The sequence below is a fragment of the Neofelis nebulosa genome, chromosome X (genome assembly GCF_028018385.1).
Source record: "Neofelis nebulosa isolate mNeoNeb1 chromosome X, mNeoNeb1.pri, whole genome shotgun sequence".
NCBI lineage: Eukaryota > Metazoa > Chordata > Mammalia > Carnivora > Felidae > Neofelis > Neofelis nebulosa.
This window is the reverse complement of record NC_080800.1, coordinates 41038766-41061436: the sequence shown is the minus strand read 5'-3', so window position 1 is coordinate 41061436 and position 22671 is coordinate 41038766. Positions and strand designations below refer to the sequence as shown.

General features: G+C 41.2%; 1 pseudogene; it reads right to left on the bottom strand.

The window, feature by feature from the left end:
* Positions 1 to 21926: 21926 nt before the first annotated feature.
* On the bottom strand, positions 21927 to 22443 carry LOC131502726 (signal peptidase complex catalytic subunit SEC11A-like; annotated as a pseudogene).
* Positions 22444 to 22671: the final 228 nt, after the last annotated feature.

Genomic DNA, 22671 nt, shown 5'->3' with positions numbered 1-22671 from the left:
TCATGGTCTCACGGCTGGTGGGTTCGATCCCCACGTTGGGCTCTGTGCTGACAGCCTGGAGTCTGCTTGGGATTCTCTTTCTCCCCTTATCTCTGCCCCTCTCCTGCTCTCTCTCTAGCTCTCTTTTTCTCTTTCTCTCAAAACAAATAAAATAAAAAAAATTCTTTCAGCTTCAGCCCTAGGCCCTATCCCTTCTCACTCTATGGTGTCTTCGATAAGCCCAGATTGACATTTCCTGCCCAGACTTCTCCCTGGAGCTCCAAACCTAGAAATCCAGCTGCCTCCTTGACACTCCTTCTTGGTCGCCTCAAGGGCATTTCGAGGTTAATGTGTGAATGGGGGAATCATCTCTTCTATTATGCAATCGGAAATGTAGGAAGAAGTTGGTTCATAGCACCTGCCTCTTCGTCAGCCCCCTTCCCTCAAGGCAACCCATCACCAAGTCAGGTTGGTTTTACCTTCAATCCATTCATGTGTCTCCATTGCCAGTACTAACACCCTAGCCCAGGTGAGTCTCTACCAACTGCTTAGCCTGTCTCTGTGTCCACTCTGCCTTCCTCTGATTTGGGGTCTTAAAGATAATCAATTGGTGATTGATTATCAATCAGCTGGTGATTGACCTTGGGGCGCCTGGGTGGCTCTGCCGGTCAAGCGTCTGACTCTTGATTTCGGCTCAGGTCATGATCTCACGGTTCGTGGAGCCCGCCTGGGATTCTGTCTCCCTCTCTCTCTGCTCCTCCCCTGCTCGGGCTCTTCCTCTCAAAATAAGTAAATAAACATTAAAAAAAAGATAATCATTAAGACTTGTAAAGTGAGTCATGAGGGGCCTTGAGTGCAAGAGCTTACGAGGGTGTCCAGTATATAGCAGATGTTCAATAGGTTCCTTTTGTCCGCTTGACAGCTGAGAGGAAGCACTTTTTTTTTTTTTTTTACCTTTGGTCTTTGAAAGCAAACCACTGACTATTTTTAAAAAAATTTTTAATGTTTATTTATTTTTGAGAGAGACAGACGCAGAGCATGAACAGGGGGGTGGGCAGAGAGAGAGAGGGAGACACAGAATCTGAAGCAGGCTCCAGGCTCTGAGCACAGAGCCCTATGAAGGGCTCGAACTCATGAACCGCGAGATCATGACCTGAGCCAAGTTGGACGCCTGACCAACTGAGCCCCCTGGGCGCCCCGACCACTATTTTTATGGAGGAGGGGGGAACTCATATTAACAGCAGTGACTTTCCCAAAACCATCTTCTTTAAAGCTTTAAAAACCCTGAGCCTGGAGACCAAACTTCATCAAAAATGGCTGCAGCTTCCGTTCATGGTTTTTTTCATATCTTGATATTTATTCAAAAGTATGCATGGGGCACCTGGGTGGCTCAGTCGGGGAAGCGTCCGACTCTTGATTTCAGCTCAGGTCACGATCTCACGGTTGGTGGGTTTGAGCCCCACATCAGGATTCACACTGACAGGGCCTGCTTGGGATTCTCTCTCTCTCTCTCTCTCTCTCTGCCCCTTCCGCTGCTTGTGGGCTGTCTTTCTCAAAAATAAATAAATAAACATTAAAAAAATAACTGAGGTGAGAATGGAACAAAAGAAGAGAACATAGCCAGTTCAAGAAACTTGGGCCATGTAGCTATTCTTGCAAATTAATGTTTCCATGTAAAATTTAGTATCAACTTGTCGAGGTCCCGAATAGAAGCTTAGAGGTATTTTTACCGAGAGCGTGGTAAATTTTTAAAATAACTTAGGAAAGAAAATTATCTTTAAGATATTGGCTTGTCCTATCCAAGATGAAGGCATGTCTTTCCATTTGTTTAAGACTCTTTTTGTGCCTTTCAGGAGCGTTTTAAAATTTTCATGGTGTAGATGAGCATATTTCTTGTTCAATTTATTCTTAAGTATTCTATCTTCTTGGTTGCTATTGCAAATGGATTTTTCTCTAAGATTATGTCTGCTACTTGGTTATTGTGTACAGAAAGCACTTGATTCCTATATGTTAATTTTATTTTAATTTTAAAAGTGTTTATTTATTTTGGGGAGGGGCAGAGAGAGAGGGAGACAGAGAATCTCTGCACCGGCAGCACAGAGCCCAACACGGGGCTCGAACCCACGAACCGTGAAAAAGTGACCTGAGCTGAAATCAAGAGACGGAGGCTTAATCAACTGAGCCACCAAGGTACCTCCCTATATGTTAATTTCATATCCCGCTAACTTCCCGAATTCTTTCATTGTTTGAGTTAGTTCTTATTACTGATTCGGGAAGGGTCTCCACGTGTATTATGTCATCTGCAAATAGAAATGGTTTTACTTGTTTTTCAAATTCTTATGTCACTAATTAATTTCTTTTGTCTACTTCTATTGCCTATTACTTTCAGTTTAATGGTAAATACTCATGGAGGTAATGAGTATCCTTACCTTGTTCCTGATCTTAGCAAAAATTCCTCTAGTGATTCTCATTATGCAAGATGCTGGATTTAGGATTAAGGTGTGTACACTCACGCATGCATGCATGTGACATCATGTGAAAGAAGTATCCATCAATTTCTATTTTCTTGAGTGTTTTTAAAATCAGGAAAGAAAGTTAAATTTTGTCAAAGGCTTTTTTCGCATCAGAAGAAGTAACCAGGAGTGGCTGGGTGGCTCAGTTGGTTAAGTGTCTGACTATTTTTTTTTAATGTTTATTTATTTTTGACAGAGAGAAATAGCAAGCACAAGCAGGGGAGGGGCAGAGAGAGAGAGGGAGACACAGAATCGGAAGCAGGCTCCAGGCTCTGAGCTGTCCCCACAGAGCGGGAGGCGGTGTTCAAACTCACAAGCCATGAGGTCCTGACCTGCCGCTTAACCGACTGAGCCACCCAGGAGCCTCTGTGTCTGACTCTTGATCTCAGCTCAGATCTTGATCTCAGGGTCGTGAGTTCGGGCCCTGCGTTGGGTTCTTCGCTGGGCATGAAGCCTAATTATGAAGATATTTTTTTTAAAAAAGAAATAATCATGGGGCACTGGGTGGCTCAGTCGGTTGAGCGTCTGACTTCAGCTCAGGTCATGATCCCACACCTCGTGAATTTGAGCCCCACATCGGGCTCTGTGCTGACAGCCCAGAGCCTGGAGCCTGCTTCTGATTCTGTGTCTCCCTCTCTCTCTTCACCTCCCTTGCTCACTCTGTTTCTCTTTCTCTTAAAAATAAATAAAAACATTAACAAAATTTCAAAGAAGAGATAATCATATGAATTTTCTCCTTAGATGTATTAATATAGGATATTATGTTAGTGAATTTCATAATACTGAATGCAAATTCCAATTAGACATGGAGTATTATTTACTTAATGTCATGTTGGATTCTGTCTGCTTACTTTTCATTTACTATTTTTGCACCGATATTCAGAAGTGATTTAGTTCGTAATTTTCTTTGTTGTGCTGTCTTTATAAGGTTTAGGTATCAAGATTATACTTGTTTCCTAAAAAAGAAAATAAAGATTTTCCTTAATTTTCCATCTTATCTTTAAATGTTTGGCAAATTTCTCCTGTAAAACCATATGGGCCAACTGCTGTTTTGTGAAGTAGTTCTCCTATAACTTTAAAGAAATGGATTGGTTTTGTCTTTGTTTCTCTAATGGTGTCAATTTTAGCACATGTGTTTTCCTAGGGAATTATCCGTTTTATCTATGTTTTTCAAATTTATTTGCAGAGAAGTCTACAAAAGGTCTCATGACTTAAAATTTTTCTTTTGTGTCAATGATTATTTCCCCATGTAATTTCTAATCTTGTATATATGTCTGCTACCCTTTTTATTCTTGAAACACTAGACAAATTTCTGCTAAGATCAAGAACAAGGTAAAGAAATCCATTATCTCCACAATTGTTTAACATTAAACTGGAGATAGGGGCACCTGGGTGGATCATTCGGTTAAGCAGCTGACTTTGGCCCAGGTCATGATCTCACAGTTCATGGGTTCGAGCCCCGCGTCGGGCTCTGTGCTGACAGCTGGGACCCTGGAGCCCGCTTCAGATTCTGTGTCTCCCTCTCTCTGCTCCCCACCGCCCGCCCTGCTAGCGCTCTGTCTCTGTCTCTCAAAAATGAATAAACATTAAAAAAAATTTTTTTAAAGAGTCCAAAGGGCTAATAAGTAATGCATAGAATTATCACAGCCCTGGCCCCTCATCACTACCTTTAGAAATTAAATGCTGAAGGGGCACCTGGGTGGCTCAGACAGTTAAGAGTCCGACTCTTGATTTCCGCTCAGGTCACGATCTCACGGTTTGTGAGTTCGAGCCCCACATCAGGATTCACACTGACAGGAGCCTGCTTGGGATTCTCTCTCTCTCCCTCTCTCTCTGCCCCTTCCCTGCTCGTGTGTGCACGCTCTCTCTCAAAATAAAATGAACACTTAAAAAAAAATTAAAAACAAATTAAATGTTCGAGCCAATGCTCAACCCTTAGAGCAGTTGTCCCAGGCAAACTATATTACCATTGCCAAAGACCAGAGCAGAGAGTGGCTGTTTGCGCTGTGTCTTGCTTAGGTCTAGGGACGATTTTTTTCCCCACACGTATCGCAAAGTCCGGTGCGTCTGTTGGCTGAAGAGACGCTGAGGGAATGCCCCTTTTTTCTTCTGCTAGAGACTGACTTCTCTGTTGAAGCAGCCTCTGAGAGGGAGATTAGCCCCCAGGAGATGTAGTCGAGAGAACTCTTGAGAGAGAGAGCTGAGATCGACACCTGTTGAAGGGAAGGGTGCAGGGCTGGACAGAGGGTAAGTCTGGGTTGCCGGAGGACCCCAGCAACACCTGTGGTTTTACCGCATGGGGACCTTTGCAGCTGTAATGGCTATTCAGTGTTGTCCCAAGTTGAGGGAACAGGCCCCATGACATTCGGTTATTAGATGCAGGCTGGCCCATCGAAGGATGCAGCTTAATCCCTGAGGAGGCTGACAGCTGAGGGCTTTCTGCGGGCACCACTCCCAGCAGCTGGGGAACATTTCCTTTATTCCCGAAGGAGAAGCTGGACGGTATCCACCACACTCCAACATTTTCTAAGATTTTTTTTTTCTCAAGGAGGGTCCTCCACATTTTATTAGGGATACGGCAGAAGAAGAGGCTAGAACAGAACAGCCTCGTTTTTAATGACAGATAAATTAACCCCAGGGTGGGGACGGAGGGTGGGCCCTGGGCAAGGTACTTTACTATATATATAAAAAAAAAAACCACAATGAAAAGACAGACAAACGGACCCCAAAGACATGGGGCAGGGGAGGGCAATAGCATCCAGGCAGCAGGAATGGCGATTCCCTGTCGAAATCCAATTACGACTCAGTTACCAGACCCCTTGGTATTTTCTAATAGAAACACAAATCTGCAAACGTTTTCTTGGCAAAGAGTGTCTTTTCACAGGAATTCTTCCGATTTTGCACATTTTCCTTCCTTATATTGTTATGTGTATATTTGCCGGGGGGGGGGGGAAGAAGGCATACGTTTTAGCGAAACAGATTTAGCTAAGTTAGTTTCAACTTTTTTTCTCATCACAGAGGAAACATTCATTACATGCTGTAGGTCAGGACATCTTTCATAATACCCTGACTTCTCCACATCCTTAGGATGTTGACAGTCTAGCATGGTGAGGCCTGGACAGGCTTCCCATGGCCAAAATGAGGCAGGGAGTATTCCAGAAAGATTGGGAGGATATCTTTGTGCTTCAAACGTGACTCCATTCCCCGTGGTTCCCTTGCTACCTCCCAAGCTGCTCCTTCTTAATCTCCTTATATCTTCCACCTAACCTAAAATACTGGAAATCCCCAAAACCCAATCCCTAGGCTTCTCATTGTGCTCAACCCCTTGAGGCTCGTTCACGATGGTCTCTTCCAATGAGTTCACATTGTTCGCTCAAGTATCACTCTCAGATTTCTTTCTTGAACTCCAGTTAGGCTCGTATTTCCACTTCGGTCTCAGCACCTTCACCTGGACGCCTGCCAGGCACCTCAGATTCATTTCACCCCTCCCCCCCACCAAATTCTCTACAACCCTCCACAAATCTACTGTTCCTGGTGGATTTCCTGTTTTGAACAATCCAATCTTTATACACCAAGATGCCAGAATTAGACACCTCCTAGTCTCAGGCGCCACATCCAGCCATTCACCTTGACCCATAAAGTCTACCATGTGAATTTCTCTTAACTAGGCCTCGTCCTTAGCCTTCCCCCCTCTGACCCCACATTCGTCAATCCACACTGTGTTTTTCCTCTCTAGCTTTGTGTGATCCATCATCTCTTATCATTAGTGACTCCGTACCTTTATAAGACAGCTCTCTGAGGCCCACAAGATCGATTCCAGACTCAGCACACCTCATAAAGGGTTTCATAGTGCTGTCCTTGCTCCTCAGCATGCTTTCTAAGGGGTTCGCAGTCTGGCCCCAACCAACCTCTATGTTCTCACTTCCCACCACTTCCTTATTCTTTCTCTTTCATCCTCCATTCTAGTTGTGTTGACACGCTGTGTGATTTATGCTGTAGGTTCTATCCAAGCTATTCTCAGTTCAGCAAAAATGCCTGCTTCTCGGTCTGAGCTCACGTTGTTCTTCCTACCTGACATGCCTTGTGTGCACAGCTCGGTCTGTGATATCCCACTCAGAGTTGGAGTTCACCTGTGGAGTCCCTTCAACAGAATTGATAATTCATCTCCTGGGTTCTCACGGAATTTTGCACAAACCTGACCTGGAAAGCGGCTTACTGTGTGACTTTGTTTCCTTTACTGGATAGATGCTGAACTCTGCAACTAAACTCGAAAACATAATAGATGTTCAACTGATGTTTGGTTCCAACTTGTGAATTGCCTATCCCTAATGTATAGTTAGCACATTAAATTGAGACTACTAATTACATACACCAAAGAATGAATTTAAATTAGGTGCTGTAGGCTAAGTTAGAAACTAGGGAAGACATCAATGTGTTGAGCTTCAAGGAAGGGAGAAATAATTCTGAAGAACTAATTTGGGAAAGAGAGGAAGGAGGGGCTTGCATAGAAGAAAGAAATGAAGAGAAATCAAAAGTGGACATTTTTTTTAAATTTTTTTTTTTCAACATTTTTTATTTATTTTTGGGACAGAGAGAGACAGAGCATGAACGGGGGAGGGGCAGAGAGAGAGGGAGACACAGAATCGGAAACAGGCTCCAGGCTCCGAGCCATCAGCCCAGAGCCTGACGCGGGGCTCGAACTCACGGACCGCGAGATCGTGACCTGGCTGAAGTCGGACGCTTAACCGACTGCGCCACCCAGGCGCCCCAAAAGTGGACATTTTTAAAGACAGAGTACCCCCTGTTAGCATTCTGTTCTTGCTGTTCTATTTTTTTTATACATGTTGATTCATTTTTGAAAGAGAGAGTGAGTGGGGAAGGGGCAGAGAGAGAAGGAGACAGAGGATCCAAAGCAGGCTCTGCGCTGACAGCAGCGAGCCTGGCACGGGGCTTGAACTCACAAACCATGAGATCATGACCTGAGCTGAAGTCAGATGCCCAACCGACTGAGCCACCCAGGCACCCCACTGTTTTTTTTTATTAAAACTTTTTTTTTTAACGTTTGTTTATTTTTGAGAGACAGAGAGAGACAGAGAATGTGCAGGAGAGGGGCAGAGAGGGAGGGAGACACAGGATCCGAAGCAGGCTCCAGGCTCTGAGAGTCAGCATAGAGCCCGACGCGGGGCTCGAACCCACGAACCGTGAGATCATGACCTGAGCTGAAGTCAGATGCCCAACTGACTGAGCCACCCAGGCGCCCCTATTTTTGTGACCTAATGCCAAATGAGAAAATATCAGGTAAAAACACTATGCAGCTAGGCATTGAAGAAGTTGAAGATTTTTACCGTCTGTATTAATCATAATTTTTTATTGTTCTTAGTTTCCTTTTATAGATATAATTTCTTGATGAATGCTCCTTTTTGTAAAGGGGTTCAAGAAATCGACAAAGGAAAAATGAAATAGAGGCAATTTTATTTTAGTCACTCAGCTTACTGGCTCCTCTGGACCATTTATCCATAGTCTATAAAATATCACCATCTGCTGGAGGAAGAAAATATGTACAATTCAACTTTGTTGTGTGAATATTGTTTCTAGTCAACATGATTACCTACTTCGAACTATATAACTTTTAGCAAGATGATGACATTAGCTCAGCCAGTGAAGGATTACCGGATCACCTAGGCAAATATTACCAATTTGAAGAGACACTTTTTTCAATGGGCAATTCAGACCAAGTGTCCTTTAAAATGTTTTAACAAGCAGCAGTTTCTAAGGACCACTGGCCTTCTATTTTCTGCGGTTGGTGGTTAAATACTTCCATTTAACATGGAAGTATTAGGTATTAAAATCAGCTACTTTAGAGGTGGGACTTCCAACATGGCTTAGTGAGAAACTCAACAGAGTCCTTCCTCAAAAGGCAATGATAAAATTAACAAAGTTGCAAAAACAACCATTTGGGGACTATGGAAACTGACTAGAAGGAGAGGAAAAGAGAAAGAGGGGCAGAAAGAAAGCATTTCAGGGGCACTTGGGTGGCTCAGTCAGTTGAGGGTCGAACTCTTGATTTCACCTCAAATCAAAACCAATTTCTCATCAAAAACTCTGGAGGCCAGGGGCGCCTGGGTGGCGCAGTCGGTTAAGCGTCCGACTTCAGCCAGGTCACGATCTCGCGGTCCGTGAGTTCGAGCCCCGCGTCAGGCTCTGGGCTGATGGCTCGGAGCCTGGAGCCTGTTTCCGATTCTGTGTCTCCCTCTCTCTCTGCCCCTCCCCCGTTCATGCTCTGTCTCTCTCTGTCCCAAAAATAAATAAAAAAAAAAATGTTGAAAAAAAAAAATTTTTCAAAAACTCTGGAGGCCAGAATGCAGTGGGACGACATATTTGAAGTACTCAACCCCTGTCAACCAAGAATTCTAAATCTGGCAAAAGTATCCTTCAAAAATGAAAGAGAAAGTACATTAAACAAAAGCTGAGGAAGTTTGCCACTAGTGGATCTGCCCTGTGAGAAATGTTAAAGGGAGTCCTTTGGGATGAAACGAAAGAACACTAGACAGTAACTTGAAGCCATATAAAGAAATAAAGAACACCAGGGACGGTAACTGCAACTACATATATAATTATAAAAGCCAGTATGCATCGCTTCTCGGCCTTTTGGCTAAGATCAAGTGTAAAAGCCAGTATGATTGTATCTTTGGTTTGGAACTTTTCTTATTTTTCCCAAAGTGATTGAAAAGACAAACGCATAAGGGGCACCTGGGTGGCTCAGTCGGTTAAGCGACCGACTTCCGCTCAGGTCATGATCTCGCGGTCTGTGGGTTCGAGCCCCGCGTCGGGCTCTGTGCTGATGGCTCGGAGCCTGGAGCCTCCTTCGGATTCTGTGTCTCCCTCTCTCTCTGCCCCCCTCTTGCTCGACTCTGTCTCTCTCTCTCTCTCTCTCTCTCTCAAAAATAAATAAACATTTAAATTTTTTAAAATTGTTTTTACATTTTTATTTATTTTTGAGAGAGAGACAGAGCACAAGTGGGGGAGGGGCAGAGAGAGAGGGAGACACAGAATCTGAAGCAGGCTCCAACCTCCGAGCTGTCAGCACAGAGCCTGACATGGGGCTCGAACTCACAGACCATGAGATCATGACCTGAGCTGAAGTCAGATGCTTAATTGACTGAGCCACCCAGGCGCCCCCTTTTCTTTTTTAATTTTTTTTTTACATTTTTATTTATTTTTGAGAGAGAGGAGAGAGAGACAGAACACAAGTGGGGGAAACATTAAATTTTTTAAAAATATACAGAAAGGGGAGTGAATAAGTAATCGAAACAGTACACTAGGAGAAAAAACATCAATGAAATATGAAAGAAGGCAGTAGTGAAGGAACTGATGAATGAAAATGACATATAGAAGACAAATGGTAAAGTGACAGAAGGAAGTTTTTCCTCAGGAGTAATCATTTCAGATATAAATGGATTGAACTATCCAATTAAAAGGTAAACATTGGCAGAATGTATTTTTTAAAAAACCCAACAACATGACCCAACAATATGTGTCTACAAGAGAATCCGTTTAGATTAAAAAAAAACAAAAAACCCTACATGTGGGGGGAAGTGAAAGGATAGGAAATGATATCCTGTGCAAAAGTAACCAAAAGATACGAGATGACTATATTAATCTCACACAGCATACACTTTACGTAAAAAACTGTTGCAAAGGGGGTGCCTGGATGATTCGGTTGGTTGAGCATCTGACTCTTGATCTTGGCTGAGGTCGTGATCTCACGGTTCATGAGTTCGAGCCCTGCATCAGGCTTTGTGCTGACAGTGCAGAGCCTGCTTCAGATTCTCTGCCCATGCCCTCCCTCTGTCCCTCCCCTGCTCTCTCTCTCTCAAAGACAAATAAACATTTAAAAAAATTGTTACAAAAAAATAAATAAACATTAAAAAAAATAATAATAAAAAAAGGGGCGCCTGGGTGGTTCAGTCGGTTGAGCGTCCGACTTCGGCTCAGGTCGTGATCTCCGGTTCGTGAGTTCGAGCCCCGCGTTGAGCTCTGTGCTGATGTCTGGGAGCCTGGAACTTGCTTTGGATTCTGTGTCTCCGTTTCTCTCTGCCCTTCCCCTCCTCTCACTCTGTCTCTGTCTCTCAAATATAAATAAATGTTAAAAAAAACTTTTAAAAATGATAGACCTCAAATCAACAACCAAACTTCACACTTTAACAAACCAGAAGAAGAAAAGCAATCGATCAAGTCTCAATAATTTTTGCTTTTGTTTTCCTTGCCTCAGAAGACCTATCTAGTGAGAAGTTGCTGCGGCCAGTGTCAAAGAAGTTACTGCCTGTGTTCTCCTCTAGCATTTTCATGGTTTCAGGTCTCACATTTAGGTCTTTAATCCTTTTCCAATTTATTTTTTGTGTATGATGTAAGAAAGTGGTCCAGTTTCATTCTTTTGCAGGTAGCTGTCCAGTTTTCCCAACACCATCTGTTGAAGAGACTTTTTCCCATTGGATGGTCTTTCCTGCTTTGTGGAAGATTAATTGACCATATAGCTGTGCGTTCATTTCCAGGTTTTCTAGTCTGTTCTGTTGATCTATGTGTCTATTTTTGTGCCAGTACAACACTGCTTTGCTCACTACAGCTCTGTACTATAACTTGAAGTCTGGAATTGTGATGCCTCCAGCTCTGCTTTTCTTTGTCAAGGTTGCTTTGGCTATTCAGGGTCTTTTGGGGTTCCACACAAATTTTAGGGTTGTTTCTTCTAGCTCCGTGAAGAATGCTGTTGGTATTTTGATAGGGGTTGCGTTAACTGTGTAGATTGCTTTGGGTAATATAAACATTTTAAGACTATCTTTTCTTCTTTTGTGTCAAGTTTTTATTCAAATTGTAGTTCGTTAACATATAGTGTTATATTAGATATTAGTTTCAGGAGTAGAATTTAGTGATTCGTCACTTACATATAACCCCCAGTGCTCATCACAACAAGTGCCCTCCTTAATACCCATCACCCATCTAGCCCATCCCTCCAACCCAACAATATTTGTTCTTCTTTTTAAAAATTCTTTTAAACATTTATTCATTTTTGAGAGACAGAGGGAGACAGAGTGTGAGCGGGAGAGGGACAAAGAGGGGGAGACACAGAATCGGAAGCAGGCTCCAGGCTCTGAGCTTTCAGCACAGAGCCTGACACGGGGCTTGAAATCACAACCTGCGAGATCATGACCTGAGCCGAAGTCGGACACATAACCGACTGAGCCACCCAGGCACTCCGATATTTGTTCTTCTGATCCACGAGCATGGAATGTCTTTCCAATTCTTTATGTCCTCTTCTTAGGGTACAGATCTTTCACCTCTTTAGTTAGGTTTATTCCTAGGTATCTTATGGTTTTTGGTGCAGTTGTAAATGGGAGTAATTCCCTAATTTCTCTTTCTGCTGATTCATTATTGGTGTATAGAAATGCGACAGATTTCTGTACATTGATTTTGTTTCCTGTGACTTTACTGAATTAGTGTATCAGTTGTAGCAATTTTTTGGTGGAGTCTTTTGTGTTTTATATATAGACTATATGTTGCAAATAGTGAAAGTTTTACTTCTTCCTTGCCTATTTGTAAGCTTCTGCACAGCAAAGGAAACAATCAACAAAACTAAGAGGCAGCCTGTGGAATGGGAGAAGATATTTGCAAATGACACATCTGATAAAGAGTTAGTACCCAAAATATGTAAAGAACTTATAAACTAAACACCCAAAAAACAAACAATCCAATTAAAAATGGGCAGGAAAAGGGTGCCTGGGTGGCTCAGTTGGTTAGGTGTCCAACTTCGGCTCGGGTGGTGATCTCATGGCTCATGAATTCCAGCCCTACTGTGCTGACAACTTGCAGTCTGGAGCCTGCTTCGGATTCTGTGTCTCCCTCTCTCTCTGTCTCTCCCCCGCTTGCACTCTGTCTCTGTCTCAAAAATAAAGATTAAAAAAATTAAAAGCAATTTTTTTAATAAAAATAAAAATAGACAGAATACATGAATAGACATTTTCCCAAGAAGACATCCAGATGGTCGATAGACACATGAAAAGATGCTCAACATCACTGATCATCAGGGAAATACAAATCAAAACTACAATGAAATACCACCGCACATGTGTCAGAATGGCTAACATCAACAGCACAAGAAACAACAGGTGTTGGTGAGAATTTAGGGAAAGGGGAGCCCTCCTACACTGTTGGTGGGAATGCAAACTGGTATAGCCACTCTGGAAAACAGTATGGAGTTCCCTCGAAAAGTTCAAAATAGAACTACCCTACGACCCTGCAATTGCACTACTAGGTATTTACCCAAAGAATACAAAAATACTAATGGAAAATGATATATGCAGCCCAATGTTTATAGCAGCATTATCAACGATAGCCAAACTATGGAAACAGTTCAAGTGCCCATTGACTAATGAATGGATAAGGAAGGTGTGGTATATATATATATATATATATATATATATATATAGGAATATTACTGAGCCATAACAAATGAAATCTTAACCATTCACAACGACAAAAATGGAGCTAGAGAGTATTATGCTAAATGAAGTAAGTCAGTCAGAGAAAGACAAATAGCATGTGATTGCACTCATATGTGGAATTTAAGAAACAAAACAAATGAATGTATGGGAAAGAGAGAGAGGCAAACCAAGAAACAGACTCTTAACTATAGAGAACAAACACATGGTTACCAGAGGGGACTTGGGTCAGTGGATTGGGTGAAACAGGTGATGGGGATTAAGGAGTGCACTTGTGATGAGCACTGGGTGATGTATGGAAGTGTTGAATCACTAAATTGTACACCTGAAACGAATATCACACTGTATGTTAGCTACCTGGAATGTAAGTAAAAACTTAAAAAAAAAAATGAGATCCAAAACTAGCAGAAGAAAGTAAAGAATAAAAATTAGAGCAGAGATAAATAAAATAAAGAATAGAAAACAATAAGGAAAATCAATTAAACTAAAAATTGATTCATTGAGAATAACAAGATTAATGAACCTTTAACTAGACTTTAAGAAAAAAAGGGAAAAGATGAAAATAACTGCAGTGACAAATGACAATGAGGACATTACTACTGACCATACAGAAATAAAAAGTTTTATAAAATGATACTATAAACAGTGGTACCAAAAAATTAGACAAATTAGATGAAATGCACAAATCCCTAGGGTCACACAAATTAACAAAACTGTTTCAAGGAGAAATGAAAGAAATCTAAACAGATGTATAACAAGTAAGGTGATTGAATCAGTAATCAAAAAACTTCCATCAAAGAAAATTTGAAGACAAGATGGCATCACTGATGAGGGCTACCAAACATTTAAAGAATTAATACTAATCCTTCTCCAACTATTCCAAAGACAAAAGAGGAAGTAACACTCTGATACCCAACCCAGGCAAAGAAACTCTAAGAAAAAAAAAATTACAACCTATTACCCTTTAGGGATATAGATTTAAAATTCTCAACAAAATCAGGGTGCCTGGGTAGCTAAATTGGTGACTCATCTGACTCTCAATTTGGGCTCAGGTCATGATCTCACGGATCGTGAGTTCAAGCCCCACATCAGGCTCCATGCTGACAGTGCAGAGCTTGCTTGGGGCCCTCTCTCACTCTCCCTCTCTTTCTTTCTCTTTCTCTCTCTCAAAATAAATAAATAAAATTTTAAAATCTTTAAAAAGTTCTCAACAAAATACTTGCAAACCAAATCCAGCAACATATTAAAAGGGTTGCACACCATAACTAAATGGGATTTATCTCGGGGATGTAAGGATGATTCAAGATACGAAAATCAATCCATGTAATATAACACCTTAATAGAATGAAGGAAAAACCACACAATAATCTCAACGGATTCAGAAAAGTGAAAAGCATTTGACATTACCTAACACCCTTTTATGATAAAAAAAAAAATCAGTAAACCAGGAATAGAAAAAAATTTCCTTAACATAATAAAAAACATCAAACTAAATGGTGAAACTCTCCATCTAAGATCAGGAACCAGACAAGGATGTCTGTTTTTGTCACTGAAATTCAACATTGTCCTGGCAATTCTAGCCCAAGCAATTAGGTAAGAAAAAGAAATAAAGGCATCTAAATTGGAAAGGAAAGAGTATAGTTATCTCTAATCACAGATGACATCTTCCTATAATAGAGAAAATCCTAAAGAATCCCCATGCAAAAAAAGCTATTAGAGCTAATACACAAAATCAGCAAAGTTGCAGAACACATTATCAACATGCAAAAATCAGTTGTAGTTTTTATACTAGCAATGAAAAATCCAAAAAGGAAGTTAAAGGATTCCATTTACAGTAGCATCAAAAGAATAAAATACTTAGGAATCAATTTAATCAAAAAGGTGAAATCTTATACATTGAAAACAACAAAACATTGAAAGAAATCAAAGACCTAAAAGGAAAACTATCTCATGTCCATGGCTTGAAAGACTTAATACTGTTAAGAGCCAGTAGTCAAATTTATAGATATAATACAATCCCTATCAAAATCCCAATGGCCTTTCTAATTTTGCAGAAATAAGAAAGCTGATCCTAAAATTCTTATGGAATTCTTACAGAATTCAAGGGACCATGAGTAGCCAAGTCTTGAAAAAGAGGAACAAAATAGGAGGATTAACATTTCCTGATAACAAAACCTGCCATAGTAATAAAAACAATGTGGATAGGGGAACCTGGGTGGCTCAGTTAAGCATCCGACTTCGGCTCAGGTCATGGTCTCACGGTTCGTGAGTTCGAGCCCCGCGTCGGGCTCTGTGCTGACAGCTCAGAGCCTGGAGCCTGCTTCCGATCCTGTGTCTCCCTCTCTCTCTGCCCCTCTCCCACTCATGCTATCTTTCTCTCTCATAAATAAATAAACTTTAAAAAAATTAAGAAAACAATGTGGCTAAGGATAGACATACAGATCAACGGAATAAAATTGAGACTCCAATATATGGACATCAATGGCCAATTGATTTTTGACAAGTGCGTCAAGACCATTCAATGGGGGAAAGAATAGGCTTTTCAACAATAGTGCTCGGACAACTGGATATTCACATGCAAAAGAATGAAACTGTATGTCTACCTCACACAATATACAAAACTAACTCAAAACGGATAACAACCCTAAATATTAGAGCTAAAATCATAAAACTCTTAGAAGTAAACATGGGGTAAATCCTCACGACAATTTGGCAATGGCTTCTTAGGTATGACACCAAAGCACAGCAACAAAATAAAAAAAATAAATTGGACTTCACCAAAATTTAAAACTTTCATGCATCAAAGGGCACAATTAAGAAAGTGAAAAGATGACTCACAGAATGGGAGAAAATATTTCAAATCATATGCCTAATAAAGTTCTCCTATCCATAATATATATAAATATGTATATATTTATATGTTTTATTATTAAACAATAAATTCTTAGTATAATAAATTATTGTAATAAATAATAAACTATCATTATAAATAATTAAATATATATTTATTCTTTTATTATCAATATATAATAATAAATATATAAAAACTCTTACAAAAAAACTTTACAAAAAAAGAAAAGTCAATTAAAAATGGGCAAAGGACTTGAACAGGTATATCTCAAAGAAGATATATGAATTGCCAATAAGCAATTGAATAGATGTCAACATGATTAGCCATTAGGGACGTGCAAATAAATATCACCGTGAGATACCACTTAGCACCCACTAGGACGGCTAATAGTTTTTTTAAACATAAAATATAAAGTGTTGGTGAGGATGTGGAGAAACTCAGACTCCTATGTTGTTGGTGAAATGTAAAATGTTATAGCTGTGGTGAAAAATAGTCTGGTGGTTCCTCAATAGGTTAAACATAAAATTACCATACGACCCAGCAATTCTACTCTTGAGTATTTTTATGAACTGAATGTTTGTGTCCCACCTCCCCCCATCAATGAATATGTTGAAGTCCTCCCTCACCACCATGTCACTGTATTTGGAGATGAGACCTCTAAGAAAGTAATTAACATTCAATGAGGTCACAAGGGTGGGTCTGACAGAATTAGTGTCCTTATAGGAAGAGATACCCAGAGAGCTCACCCTCTCTCTCTTTCCATATGCATGCACTGAGGAAAGGCCATGTGATGATATAGCAAGAAGGTGGCCATCGACAAGCCAGGAAGAGAGCTCTCACCAGAAACTGACTATGCTGGCACCTTGACCTCCGACTCCCAGCCTTCAGGACTGCCAGAAAGTTCATTTCTCTTGTTTAAGCCATCTCACCTGTGGTATTTTGTTATGGCAGCTTGAGCAGGCTAAGACAATTATATACACCCCAAAGAATTGAAAACAGGCGTCCAAAAAAAAAACACCCTTCTATATGAATGTTCGTAGCACTATTCACAACATTCTAAAGGAAGAAACAACCCAAATGCCCATTATCTATGTCCATCATCTAATGAATGAAAAAACAAAATGTGGTCTATCCCTACAGTGGTATATTACTCAACTGTAGAAAGGAATGGAGTACTGATCAATTATATTACTTAGATGAACCTTGAAAACATCACACTAGGTGAAAAGAGCTAGGAAAAAAAATGCCACATGTTATACGATCCCATTTACATGAAATATTCAGAATAGGGAAATCCATAGAGAGAGAAAGCAGATTAGTGGTTGCCAGGAACTGGGGGAGAGGTGGAACGGAGTGTGACTGATTAGTGTGTATAGTTTCCTTCTGGAGTGATGAAGTAGTTCTCGAAGTAGATAGTGATGTTTGCACATTGTGAACATACTAAAGGTTACTTACTTGTATTTTTTTTTTAACGTTTATTTATTTTTGAGACGGAGAGAGACAGAGCATGAACAGGGGAGGGGCAGAGAGAGAGGGAGACGCAGAATCCGAAACAGGCTCCGGGCTCTGAGCTGTCAGCACAGAGCCTGACGCGGGGCTCGAACTCATGGACCGTGAGATCATGACCTGAGCTGAAGTCGGACACTCAACCGACTGAGCCACCCAGGCGCCCCACTTGTACTTTTAAAAAATTTTTATTTTAGAGAGAGAGAATATGAGTGGGAGAAAGGGGCAGAGGGAGCGGGAGAGAGAAGCCCAAGCAGGCTCTATGCTCAGCGTACAGCCTGACTCGGGGCTCGAACTCAATGAACCGTGAGATCCTGACCTGAGCCAAAATCAAGAGTTGGACGCTCAACCAACTGAGCCACCCAGGGGCCTCCTTGTACACTTTTTTAAATGGTTAAAATGTCACATGTCATGTGTATTTTGCCACAAGAAAAATATTTCTAAAAAATAAAGGAATGAATAAATATATCCCATGCTAACAGTAATTTAAAGAAAGCTGGGGTAGCTATGTAAATTTCATACACAGTGGACTTCAGAATAAGGAGAAGAAATAAGAATCTTTAATGTGTGTGCACCAAACAACATAGCATCAAAACACCTGAGGCAAAGAGTGATAGAACGGTGAGGAGTAGAGAAATACACTATTATAGTTGAAGACCATAACACTCCTCTATGGATACTTGACGAATCTGGTCATCATAAAATCAGTAAGGATATGGTAGAAATGAATGGTGTCATCAATCAACTGACTCTAATTGACGTTTATCCAACAACAGCAGGATACACATTGTTCTCAAGTTCACATGGAGCATTCACCGAGATAGGCTACATATGGGGCTACTGACCCGCTTTAACATATTTATATTTGGAAAGGATAGGAATCATGCAAAGTACGTTCTTTGATTATAGTGGAATTAAACTAGAAACCAATAACAGAGAAAGCTGGAAAATCCAAAAACATTTGAATATTAAACTACACATTTTTAAATAACACATGAGCCAGAGAAGAAATCTCCAGAGAAATGTCACTTTAAGAAACTAGAAAAAAAGAGGGGCGCCCAGGTGGTTCAGTCGGTTAAGCATCTGACTTCGGCTCAGGTCATGATCTCACGGTCTGTGAGTTCGAGCCCCACGTCGGGCTCTGCGCTGACAACTCAGAGCCTGGGGCCTGCTTCGGATTCTGTCTCCCTCTCTCTGCCCCTCCCCGACCCGTGCTCTATCTCTCCTCAAAAATAAATAAATGTTTAACAAAAAAGAAAAAAGAAAAAAAAAGAAACTAGAAAAAAGGGGCTTCTGGGTGGCTCAGAAGCGTTCGACTCTTGATTTTGGCTCATGTCAGGATCCGACGGTTTGTGAGATCGAGCCCCGTGTCAGACTCCGCACTGATGGCACGGAGCCCGCTTGGGATTCTCTGTCTCCCCCTCTCTCTCTGTCCTTCCTCCGCTTGCTCTCTCTCTTAAAAATAAATAAATAAACATTTAAAAAAAAGAAACTAGAAAAAAAGGAGCACATGAAACCCAAAGCAAGCGAAAGGAAATAATAAACATTAATAGAGGAATAAATAAAATAGAGATCAGAAAAACGTCATTGAAAATCAACAAAACCAAGAGTCACCTTATTGAAATGATCAATAAATTGGCAAAACTTTAGATAGAAAAGAAGAAAGAAAACTCAAATTAGGGGTGCCTGACTGGCTCAGTTGGGAAGGCATGCGACTCTTGACCTCGGGGTCCTGAGTTTGAGCCCTATGTGGGGTGTAGCAATCCCTTAAATCAGTTAAAAAAAAAGCAAAAAAAAAATTTTAAAACAACTCAAATTATTAAATCAGGAATGAAAGAGAGAACTTTACTACTGATCTTACAGAAAGAGATATTTTTAAAGGAATACTATGAACAATTATATGCCAACAACTTACAGAACTGCTATGAAATGGATAAATTCTTAGACACAAACTTCTGAAACTTTCTTGAGAAGAAATAGAAAATGTAAATGGACCTATAAAGAGCCAGGAGGTTGAATTAGTAATAGGAATATAAAAACCTTCTTATGGGGCAACTGGGTGGCTCAGTCGTTTAAGCGTCCGTCTTCGGTTCAGGTCATGATCTCACCATTCGTGGGTTCGAGCCCCGCGTCAGGCTCTGTGCTGACAGCTCAGAGCCTGGAGTCTGCTTCCGATTCCGTGTCTCCCTCTCTCTCTGCCACTATCCTGTTCGTGCTCTGTCTCTCTCAAAAATAAATAAACATTAAAAAAAAAACCCCAAAAAAACAAACAAAACTTCTCACAAGGAAAAACTCAGGACCAAATGACTTCTCTGGCGAATTCTACCACTTAAATAATGAACAGCTCACAAACTCTTCCAAAAAAAAAAGGAAAAGTAGGGTGTACTTCCCAGCTTATTTTATGGGGTTCGTATTATGCCCTGATACCAAAAGCAAAGGCATCATAACAAAACTAAAAACCAATATCCTTTATAAACACAGACACACACGAAAACATGGAACAGAATACTAGCAAACAAAACCAAGCAATATGTAAAGAGGATTACATGTCATGACCAAGTGGAATTTAGCCCAGAAATGTAAGGTTGTGATTTGACATCCAATAATCAACCAATGGAATACACCGTATTAACAGAATAAAGGCCAACAACCACCTGATCATCTCCATTGAAATAGATAAAAATTGACAACAGCTAACACCCTTTCATGATAAAACCACTCGACACACTAGGAACGGAAGGCATCTTCCTCAACCTGATAAAAGGTATCTATGAAAAAACCCATAACTAACATCAGATCAATGGTGAAAGACTGAACGTTTTCTCCCTAAATGGGAACAAGACAGGATGTTCACTCTTGCCACTTCCATGTCACATTGTATTGGATGTCGTAGCCAGGGCAATTAGGCAAGAAAAAGAAATAAATGGCAAACTGGGAAGGAGGAAGTACACTTAACACAGGTGCATTTTATAGCATGTATATTACACCTCAAGGAAACTGTTTAACAAGTTGCTGCTACTGCAATGATAACACTTGGAGCTTTGAGTCAAGGTTGTTGAAGCCAGGGATGCCTGGGTGGCTCAGTCGGTCGGGCGTCCGACTTTGGCTCAGGTCATGATCTCGCGGTCTGTGAGTTCGAGCCCCGCGTCGAGCTCTGTGCTGACAGCTCGGAGCCCGGAGCCCGCTTCGGATTCTGTGTCTCCCTCTCTCTCTCTCTGCCCCTCCTCAGCTCAGTCTCTCTCTCAAAAATAAATAAACATTAAAAAATTTTTAAAAAAAAGTAGATATAGTCCAGGAAGCACAAGTAATCGTGTGGGTTGACTTCAGACTATTTCTTCACCAGACAGCAGTGAACGAATATTACCTCCAAACGTCAGCCTCCAAAAGTTTTCACATTGGGAAAGGGAGTGAAAAATCTGTCAACATAGAACTTCTGAGCCTGAATCCATCAGGCCCAGAGGGCTCCTGTCTGCATTCAGATGGTTGCGGTCCAGACTGCATTGTGTCAAATCGGGAACGTGGCCACTTCCTTCCGGCAGAACCACTTGTCTCAGGTTCCTCTCCTCACCCGCACTATTGCTGGCTTCACTTTTTTAAAAAAAATGGTGTTCAAATACACATAACATAAAATTTACCATTTTAACCGTTTTTAAGTATGTTGTTCAGTGGCATTCACGTTGTTAGGCAGCCATCACCACCGTCCATTTCCAGAAATTTTCATCTTCCTAAACTGAAACTCTGTACCTGTTTTTTGGTAAAAATTTTAAGTTTATTTATTGAGAGAGAGAGAGAGAGAGAGAGAGAGAGCAGGGGAGGGGCCAGAGAGCACAGAGCTGTCAGCACAGAGCCCAATGCCGGGCTCGAACCCACGTGTGTTTGAGGTCATTGAGCTGCCGGAGTTTTTATACATTCTAGATATTATTTTGTATCATGTATATGATCCGCAAAGGTTTCCTTCCATTCTGTGGGTTGCCCTTTTACTCTGTTAATAGTGTCCCTTAGTGCACAAAAACCTTTTAAAAATTTGATGTAGTCTAATTAATTTTTCTTTTGTTGCCTATGCTTTTTATGTCGTATCCCCAAATCAATGTCATGAAGCTTTCCTCCTATGTTTTCTTCATCCTTTTGCATATGGATATCCAATTTTCCCAGCACCATTTGCTGGGAATACTTTCCTTTCCCCTTGGCTTGTCTTGGCACCCTTGTCGATAATCAACTGACCATAAATGTGAAAGTTTATTTCTGGATTCGTTATTATATTCCATTGGTCTGCATGTCAGCTGGTTAACTATGTTTCGGCTCAACCTCCTAATATAAAAAATTCCCCAACGTACAAAAATGTGGAAGTGTGACAATGGCAACATATGAAATCCCGTGATCGAGAGTCCTCTCGAGTGCCCACCATGCTGCCCATGCACCCACCCACCCACACCCTGGTGTGGAAACAGAAACTAATGCAAACCATTGCTAGCAAGAAGTGCCAACCTGTGTATTCGCCACTCCACCAATCAGAGGCCAATACCCTACTCCAAACATTCAGTAATGAAAAGTACCGCACCTTCCAGGAACAGCAAGGCAGACTTCTTACTCACGATGGACCAGCACAGACAAACCCAGCAAAAAGAGTACTGCATACTTAAACCGAGGCTAGTTACTCATGAGGATCGTTACAATCCCAATACAAGGGACAAATCCCCTTGCTCCCCCGACGACATCTCTTTTCTCCAGCCAGTGTTGTCCTTGTTAAATAGAGGCCTCGGTCACTGACCGCATTATCATCTCCTTTGGTCAAAAACTTGACGGGTCTATTTTGCTTTTCATGAATCTTCAAGACTTGGTGAACTATACGAATCTCTCTTCCTTCTATCCTTGAAAACGATAATTTCTCCCTCTCGGGTGGGATCTTCAACTCGATTTGTTAAAAAGAGAGTATCTCCTCTGTGAAATGCAGGTTCCACGCTGTTAATCCCTTCCGGATGACCGTTAACCCCTTCCAGATCATTAGCGCCGAGGAGACAATCATTTCAAAATTTAGGACTTGATAATATAGCAGCTGCTTATGCATTTACTGCACACGGTCCACAAAATCTAGAGACGGCATGGTGGGGCCGGCGAGGGCGACACGGGCAGCAGAGGGGGCCTCAGCTAGTTAACTTTTTAAAGTGCATCGCTCAGCCTGACCTGCCCTCTCTCTTAATCCTTCAGTTGTGGCCAATGTCTGAAGACCAAAATCCAAGTTAGGCCATCTTTCCACCCTGTCTCCTCCCCCATTTCCCTGGATACCAATTCCGTGTTTCCTACCCTGCCCTTCATTCTTTTTCCATCTCTG